This window comes from Nuphar pumila, chromosome 1, assembly GCF_984573655.1.
Source record: "Nuphar pumila chromosome 1, dmNupPumi1.hap1.1, whole genome shotgun sequence".
Lineage (NCBI taxonomy): Eukaryota > Viridiplantae > Streptophyta > Magnoliopsida > Nymphaeales > Nymphaeaceae > Nuphar > Nuphar pumila.
In genome coordinates this window covers 179,574,559-179,582,205 of record NC_143249.1, presented here as the reverse complement: position 1 = coordinate 179,582,205, position 7,647 = coordinate 179,574,559, and the positions used below count along the sequence as shown (strand labels likewise).

The following is a 7,647-nucleotide window of genomic DNA, read 5'->3' as shown; positions in this document are numbered from 1 at the left end:
TGTCATCTTTCAGTGCACTAAGTAAATGTTTTATATATCAAAAAAGAAAAGCAGAACTGTTATATGTGATTCAACACATAAAAATCAATTTGACTGAAAAGAGAGATTCAGATTGAACCAAGATTTCTCTAGTCAAACGCTCAAATGTACATTAAACAAAGAATCAGGGATTAACAGTATCTCTAACATATGAAGGTCCAAGGAATTACCTGTTAGTAAAAGAGTGTTCCCACCAAAGCATTATGACAAACTTCATGGAAAAGGCAATAGTTTCACATGGTAAAGATTCTGTTATCAAATCTACAGGGAGTTTGCTTTTATTTCATGTATTCATCCACCATCAGCCAGACACAAGCTTTACAATAATGGTAATGGCATTGAGAGCTATAAGAGGCACCCTCATGTACTGAACCGCATAGATAAGACCTACAAGTTGCCCTTTTAGTGACTTTGTTCTCCCTGCTGAAACTTCTGCAAAGCTCCACCCTCGAGGTGCAAGAAACCGGTCTTCATTTAGTATTGCAAATGCATTTGCAAGAAGAAGAAATCCTTCAAATAGTGTCCACAAGCCCATTACTGCAGCAAGTAGCAACGACACTTCACGTTGTCATCCCACTTAAATTCCAAACAAAGGCACCTCTTATTTTCCTAGCTTATCATAGAACTGCATACAATTATCATGTCCACAAACCTCATGGCACCATAACAAGAAAAAAACAACAAAGCACTCCCAACATAACACATACACATGATGGAAATATGTGTAATAAAACTTACGAAAAGCAATTAAAAGCTATAACAGGCCAAAGAGGAACAGGCAGATGAACAAGAAAATCAAAACACAACAGAAGAAACCACTCAACAAAATGTTCAACTTCATGTTTATCTGGAAATGTCTTAGCAATTAGCATGGACATCGTTTCAAATTTTCCAACTATCTGCCATCATAAAATCATATGTTTTTTGGTGCTATTCTGTCAAAGCATATTAGCCAGTTATAATTGTTATATCATGAAACCAGTCATTCATATTCTCATTCTGATTTTAAATAGCCCTCAAAGAATAAAGGATAACCACGATATAAAACATTAGTGCCAAGGCACCAGAAACTAGTTTCATGGAACAGTTTTCTCCATATCTGACAGGAGAACTTCCATTTCCCATTTCCAATTGTTGCACTCTCCATGTGCAAACCTAAATAAAAAACTAACACTGAAAGCCAGTCAATAGAGGAGCACATCCAGCATTCCTGCTCCATTGATCAGCAGCAGTCCCCCTATTTCACAAGTTGACAAGCACACAAATCATGCCTTCACACAAGTTCATGGTCATTGAGATGACTGAGTCATCCATATCCAGGCATTTGGCATTACGACAAGGTGCTCGAGCAGACAAATAGATGGAAGAATACCCAGCTAATAGTAGCAATTTACCATTTAATGTATGTGGGGGTTGCAATTATCCTTGTTTTTTTGGTAAAGGGTGATTTTAGCCTGGAAAGTACGTTTAAGTGCGTGTGTAGAAAAGCATAAAGCAAGCTTGCAAAATATGTTAGCAACACGTAATCGAGATGGGCACAGTTTGCTACTATCGCTTCTTTACGTTAGATCAGCTGGTAAGAGCCAACGGCATAAGATGGTAACCAGCGGTAGCCATAACCTATTACTATTAGCATGGTCGCTATCTACATATACAAATTGAAGCATCAACAACAACAGAATCTGTATGTAGCCAAAATCGATGACCAGGTGCCCAGTAGCCTTAGGCGTCAGGTCAGCACCTAGTTCATGACACGTAGGCGCCCTGGACTTAAAAGGTCCCTATTAGTCCGACTAGTCCCGGCCTAGGCCCAAAATTATCTTTTTCTTACCAAATATATATAGATTTTATTAAGTCTGATGCAAATATATATCATTGTAAATTCTGTATTTTTTTAATTTTTTTTTGGGTCTGACTAGACCGACTAGTCCCGCCCCACTAGGCCGTTTAGACGTCTACCAGTACCACCCAGGGGCGGACTAGCACTTTTGACTACATAGCTGAATCCTTTAAGCAGTCGATGAACTCCTCGCAAAAGGCAATCCATCCGATCATTACACATCCAGAGCAGCTCCTCTGCGTCATAACATCTCAAAAATACGTGAGGAACCCAGCAATATCAACATGGATAGTTTGAAAAGTATAACTCAATCAAAGATTTCGCAGACTCTTATCGGTCCAATCGGATGTGACCTGGGGCATCATCTATGCGGGCAAATTTTGGTATTAAAACAAAGATTACAAAAGAACATATTCAATGGCAAAGAATGCATAATCAATAAACATATAAACAAAAAGATAACACGTAAAATTACATAGAAAACAAATTGTACAACTTCGTTTCCCGTTGATATAAACTCCTTTTTATGTTCCTTTAGACATAATAATATTTTTCTCAGTTTAGGAATTTCGCCCAAATTACAAGCACTTCATGTGAACTTATACAGGCCGAAATAAAAAACTTCAATATTTGAAGAGATCTTTTATTCTGGCAAAAAATTGGTTACAGTTTCAACCTTTTACTTCCCCCTTTCATATATATATATATATATATATATATATATATATATATATATATATATATATATATATATAGAGAGAGAGAGAGAGAGAGAGAGAGAGAGAGAGAGAGAGAGAGAGAGAGAAGGGTTTAGTGTAGGGTTTTCTCAAGAAACCAATTTCCTAAAAAATAATCACAAAAACAACGATCAAAAAAGAAGGAGAAGAAGCAGAGGAAGGGTAGATCGAATAATCATCATCACGTTACCGGAATCTCTCGCCGCCCCGCGCCGGAACCTCAAAGGAGAGAGGAGAAATCACGAATCGATGTGATCTTCAGACGTAGAACGCTGTTCGAACCGAACCCTGACCGGAATTTCGCCGGTATATCGCCGGAGCTGCTGGTGTTAGGGGCTTCACAACGGGCAAAGTGCGGCACGCAAGAGATCAGATGGAAAGGAGTTATAGGCCTATGGCTTGGCCGCTAGGGCTGTCGACGGATCGGGAATGATCCGATATAACGGCTGGGTGTCGATGGGTCGGGTTTGACCGATACACGATCCGTACCAAACCCAATAAGGTCGGGTCATGGTTTGGTGATAAAAAGAAAGAGGCCCCATTAAAAACCGGGTCGGACTCAAAGCATCCGATTAGTATATGGAGCAGTGTATAATTTGTCAAATTTGATACCAGACCCGGTTTCCACCCGAGTTCGGATTAGGACCTGTGATTTTTCAATATGAAAAAGATAAAAAATATTGTTTTGCTAGGTATGAATCGGGTCTAGTTCATATAATTCTTATAGGATCTGAGTATGGTTTTTCATATGGTGGACTCGATCAGAGTTGGGTTCGGATCCTATACCAGCACCTCAAAGTCAGATCTTGGTTTGGGCTCACTTGGGGTCAAACCATATCCAACCCTGCGTTGGAATGCATTGGGTCTGAATATCACACCTGAAAGGACCGAGTGGCAGATGGACCCGGAATCGGTTTAAAAGCTTTTCAAATCAAACCACGTCTAAACTTAGTTCTGATTAGAATCCAGGAAATTCAATGTAAAAGATATAAATTTTTTTTATCCGGTCATGTTCTTGTTATCTGAACCCAGACAAAAAGGATCCGATTAACAATGGGCTTCAGATTTGGTATGCAGAGTTACATCACGAGTTCGAACCAAATCTGATCACATATAAAATATATTCGATTAACTAATCAGATTCGGATTCGATGTTACATTTCCTTATCTGAGTCTGGATCTAATCTGGCTAAATCCTATTAAACTATAAGGTTGGACTCACTAATGCCTAAACCCGACCCGTTTATATGCCTACTTTACTTAAGCTGGCGTGTTGGACTAGAAACTGGACTCAAGTGCATAATGTTTGGACCTGGTTTCAGACTCCCAGATCCGAACCATCGAAGCCCACTTACCTGTCGATGGGTCTGGTAAAATTGATGTTGGAATTGGACCCATATTATCTGGTTCGTGGATTACATGTACACCTTGTTTGGGTTTCCATGAACCAGGCCCAACCCAACTTGATATTCAACTGAGTTGCTTCAAGTTTGCATGATCCAATCAGATCTGAGCCCAATGTTCACCAAGGTTGCAAGGGAAATGGAAACGTGGAAAGAGACCTTTTAAAGTTATGTGAAACAACAAACGAAAATTTGAAAACTGAACATATTAGGCTTTTTTTCTAGTTCTGCCCGATTAGGCCCCATAGTTTGAAGTGTTTTATGATAGATCTGAACCGTTAGATGTTTTTATCAGACTCGATTTAGTGGAAATCAACACTTGGATCATGTTTTTTGACGAAAATTTATATTTTTATGAGCCAGAAAAAATTGATGCCTTAATAGCCATTGATTTTGGATCACCAAAAAAACCTGTATACAGGTCAGATTCCGTTGATCCAAAAGCCAGTTCCTAGTGAAAAAGTACCAAAAATTATGATTTTTTAATGGGCCTAACGGGGGATAGAACAAGAAAATGAGGCGAGTGTATTACTCTCTCCCTATATATATATATATATATATATATATATATATATATATATATATATATATATATATATATATATATATGTGTGTGTGTGTGTGTGTGTGTGTGTGTCGGGTGGAGGGGTGCCGAGCAAAAGTGCAAAGGTTGACAATATGAATGAAAAGTATTATAAGTTTTGATAAACTTTACTTTTTTACAATATTATGATAAATAATAAGAATTAATAAATCTTTTTATAAAATATATCAACCCATTCATTATAACAAAAAACAACAAGTAATTAAAATTTTGAATAACACATGTATCTCAAATTTTCATCCAAAAAGAAATTTTTTTATTTAAGGGAATCTTGCAAGAAATGTACAGAAAACATGTTTCTTAAATAAGAGAAATAAGTTTTTTATATAAAGTAACTGGGTTTCCCATGTGAGGTGAGAGTTTCTCAATCGATGGGAAACAATTTTCCCATGCATTTTTTAAAGTTTCCCATAAGTTTCGAAAATGCATGGTCTTGGGTTTCAAAAACAGTTTCTCATAAAACAAGTTTCCCACATGTAACTAAAGTTTCTGATAACCCTGATTGGGACTCAGGATCTACCTTGAGTTGTTGGTACAGGATTAGGGCACTGTTACAAAGGCACGTGGACATGAGGATGCGTGAGGAATGTTCGACTCACTAGTTCACAAATTTTTAGGAATATAGGACAAGTGGACATGAACTTTTTTAATCTATAAAAAAACTATTTTTTTGATATTTTAATTTTAAAATGTATTTTTATTAAAATAAATCTCAAAACAATAAAAATAATATTCATATATGTCAGAGTCCATGTCCACATGTCGGCTTGTGTCACCATAGATGTGCCACCAAAATGGCGTGTCCTTGTGACATAGGATTAGAGTTTGGCTATGAGTGAACCTGGCTTAGTGAAGACCATAATATTAGGATTTAGATTCAAATAGCAAAATCAGACTCGACAAAATCCCTCTCCCACATGTAGGGATGGCAGTGGGGCGGAGTGGGGGACAAGGTCTCCACCCCCGCCCCGCCTCAGGATTTTATCCTCCACCCCCACCTCCATCCCCGACAGGGATGGATTTTATCCTCCACCCTTGCCTTCATCCCCGTTTCATGTCCTCCATCCCCGGTTCAAACGGGGATGAGGCGGGGAGGGGAAAAGTGCACATCCATCCTCGCCTCCATCCCCAAACGGTGATGGATTTTAACCTTCGTCCCCACCTGCATCCCCGTTTCATACCCTTCATCCCCGGTCCAAACGGGGCGAGGCAGGGCAGGGCCCCGCTTTCCCCCGGTCCACTGCCATCCCTAGCCACATGGGGTGACTGTTGTTCTGGTAAGGGTCCCCTATCACCAACTTGCTTATAAAAAACAAAAAAGATTTGACTCAAATAGCTATTCATACTTATTCTATTATGCTCAATCTAGGTGTGAGCCGATTCAGTCTTATTGAATTTCAGGTTCTCCTGGGGCACGTTTGGAAGCCAAAAATATGTAGAAAAAGTGATGCAAACTAGAAAATTCATAAGAAATTTTTTACCCTACCAAACTAAGGAAACTTTTTTCAGTACACTTCTTGACAAGAAACATTCTTTCACGGGGGAGGTGGAAAAAGGTTTCTTACCAAGATAAAATTTATTTTTACACTTCCCACCATTACCACCACCATCCATCTCACCACCATAGGCGGAGCTAGGGGGGGGGGGGGTTAGGACTAGGCTGTAGCCTAGGCCTGGCTCCCGAAACAGCTATTTTTTTTTTTGTAAAAGCCCAATCCTAGCCCAGCCCTGATACCATATGAAATAGATTTTTATCCAATTTTTTCAGCCCAGTCCTAGCCCAGCCCTGACTGCAGCAAATAGTTTGATTTGTTCATATGAAATAGATTTTTATTAATAATTGTAGCCATTTTTTATTTTATCTCAAATTTTTTTTTTCGGGGGTGCTGCCCCCGAACCCCCCCGACTATCAAACCCGTTTTTTTTCCTACACCCCTGTTTGCCCCTCCCCCCCCCCCCCCCCCCCTCACATGAATCCTAGTTACGCCACTGCTCACCACCACCCTCCTCCTCTCTCATTTTTCACATTATCTCACTTGTTTTTCTACTGCTACACAAACAAGCAAAAAACTTTTTTTTGAAAAACTTCTTGTATCAAAAACTCTCATAGGCAAAACTTACTATTTTTATGAAAGTTTTCTCTCTCTTCCAAACGTGTCCTTAGACCTGTTTGGAAGCAAGGAAGTTGTAGGAAAATTGCTGCAACATAAAAAATTTGTAGAGATTTTGTTACTCTTCCAAACGAAAGAGACTTTTTCACTTAGAGAGTTTTCTAAAAAATACATTTTTTTGATAGAAAACATTCCTCCATGAAAACGGGGTGGATGAATGTTTTCAAACAAGAGAAAAATTATTTTTACACTCTTCACCACCCATCTCACCACTTCCACCACTTCACCATCCATCTCACCACCACCCTCCTCCTCCTTTCTCTCATTTTTTCACATTTTCTCACTTTATTTTTCTCATGCTACACAAACAAGCTAAAACACTTTTTTTTTTTAACTTTTCATATCAAAAACTCTCCTAGGTAAAACTTTTTTTCCCCTAATGAGTTTTTCTCTCTTCCAAGCTTGTGTGTTTGATTCACAGGACAAATGTCACCTGAACACACTAACAGATCCCATCACCCCTTTTTAAAATATAAAAGGGTAAAAACAAAGTGGTCTCTACAGTGATCTGGGACAGCGATGGGGCAGGGACCCGTCTGTTCTCGCTTGGGTGGGTCCCACGATTCAAAATGCACCCTTAGATCCTTTGTTTGCAAAACCTGAAATTTGGTGTGGGGTTCTCCACCAGTTCAAACCCCTCCAATTTAAGATCAAGGCAATCAAACACCCCCTAAGACATTCCAAAGGCAACAATGAAACTTGGTTGATTTTAGTATTAAACAAGTTTATACAGTTTTTTAGCTCAATAAGAGGTCGATCTGTGTTTAGTAATGACTTAAGCTAAGTTGTGAGTTGACTCAACCAGTTTTCCCAACCATGCTCAACATATGAGTGTTCTTGGACTAAAGTTTGA

At 38.9% G+C, this 7,647-nt stretch overlaps 1 pseudogene across 1 annotated transcript; it reads right to left on the bottom strand.

The window, feature by feature from the left end:
* Positions 1–226: 226 nt before the first annotated feature.
* LOC149851477 (uncharacterized) lies at positions 227–2,982 on the bottom strand (annotated as a pseudogene). The gene is made up of 2 exons (XR_016433530.1): positions 2,807–2,982; positions 227–576 (listed from the first exon to the last, which is right to left on the bottom strand). The product of XR_016433530.1 is annotated as an uncharacterized LOC149851477 (transcript).
* Between the last annotated feature and the right edge of the window lie 4,665 nt (positions 2,983–7,647).